This window comes from Henckelia pumila, chromosome 4, assembly GCF_033568475.1.
Source record: "Henckelia pumila isolate YLH828 chromosome 4, ASM3356847v2, whole genome shotgun sequence".
Lineage (NCBI taxonomy): Eukaryota > Viridiplantae > Streptophyta > Magnoliopsida > Lamiales > Gesneriaceae > Henckelia > Henckelia pumila.
Genome location: NC_133123.1, coordinates 107,155,814 through 107,157,559, shown reverse-complemented (window position 1 = coordinate 107,157,559; position 1,746 = coordinate 107,155,814). Strand labels below are relative to the sequence as shown.

General features: G+C 36.4%; 1 non-coding gene across 1 annotated transcript; it reads right to left on the bottom strand.

Annotated features, from left to right (window-relative positions):
- Positions 1-1,308: 1,308 nt before the first annotated feature.
- Positions 1,309-1,414, bottom strand: LOC140870088 (small nucleolar RNA R71). The gene has a single exon (XR_012147069.1). It is a non-coding gene; the product is annotated as a small nucleolar RNA R71 (small nucleolar RNA).
- Positions 1,415-1,746: the final 332 nt, after the last annotated feature.

Below are 1,746 nucleotides of genomic sequence, written 5' to 3'. Positions count from 1 at the left end.
TGCAATCAATCAGAGGGTTTTTATTTTCTGTTCGTGGACCTAATTCAGGAGTTGATCGAGCGAGTCATCAGTTCCTGGGATTTACAACAAGAGCAGAAAATTCTGTTGGTGTCCATAATCAAGCCATAGCTTGAAGAGGTAAAATTTTAATTGTTATTATTATTTTACATGTTGATTTTAATCGTTTCGATTTGATACCCATGATATGGAATCATTCCATATAAGAAAATAAAAAATTATAAACTTCCGCTGCATCGGGTATCACATCTTTGATCCGAGAACGCGTGTTCCAACAATTATTTCGGGGCGGGTCGGGAATCTCGTCGGGATATGGTTTTATTCCCGATCCCGCTCTCCATATTAATCGGGATTGGAAAAATCACGAAAGTTTGGGTCGAGAAAATTTCGGGTTGGGATTTTTTCGGGACGAGAAGGGTCGGGATTTTGGGAATTTTTGTCACCCCTAATCTCAAGTGTGAGAGTATACTAGTTTTTCTTTATTATTTAAATTTTATTAAAAAAAATTCTCTATTTAATTTTCTTAATAAAGTTTAGACTATTTTAATTACAAGTACTATATAATTTTTAATACATACTCCTCGTGATAACGATACTCTATTCACTCTATATTAATACTTGACAATCGTGCGCTTGCGAGCATAAAATACGCAACAATTTTTTGGCGCCGTTTCTGGGGAGTATTTTTATTGAATTTATATATGTCTTGTTACCAATTATTCTTGATTTTAATTTAGAGTTTTCTCTTTACTTTTTGTTAGTTACTGATTCGTTTTGGTTTCTTTGGTTTGTAGTGTATGCGAAGATCTCAAAGCGTTGATTCTCTACTTTTAGATCCTGAGATCGAAAGAAATGCTAGAGCATTACGTAAAGCAAGAAGATAAGAGTTGAAAAAGATGGCTGAGAATAATCCACATCCTTTGGTATTAATTAGAGATCACTTCAGGCCTGTAGTCTAAGCTCACTATTCTGGCATAGCTTGTAGAAGAATCAATGCATACAATTTCGAGCTGAAGCTAGCCTGCACTCATCAACATGGTTCAGCAGAACCAGCTCAATGGAAGTGCTACTGCTGATCCTCATCTGCATCTAAGGAAATTTTTAGAGATTACGGACTTGATAAAAATTAATGGAGTTTATGATGATATTATTATACTGCATTTGTTTCCATTTTATCTCAGGGATCAAGCACGTGTTGGCTTCAATCACTACCACTAGGGAACATAAATACTTGGGAGGATATGTCAATGAAATTTATTGTAAAATATTTTCCTCCTACCAAGTACACCCAATTGAAGATAGAGATTAGCTATTTGAGGCTGCATGATGCTGAGCAACTATATGAAGCATGGGAGAGTTACAAGGATTTTCTCAGGAGTTGCCCAAATCATAACTTTGCTGATTGGTAGCAGATTAAATTTTTTATAATGGACTGAATGTGCCTAAAAGGATTTTGTGGATTCAGAAGCTGGTGGTACAATATTTGCAAAGGATCTTGCTGAGGCGTATGAGATGCTGGAACAAATGACTATCAACAGCTTTTAGTGGCCGAGTGAATGAGCTGGTATTCATAAATCAGCCAGAGTTTATGCAGTGGATCCTCTCATTTATTTATCTTCCCAAGTCTCGGCATTGACTTCACAGATAACGGCTATGAGTACTAGAAATTCTGAAGGTAAGGCTGTAACTTTTGCAGAGTCGCACGCTCCTAATGAGGACCAATATCGA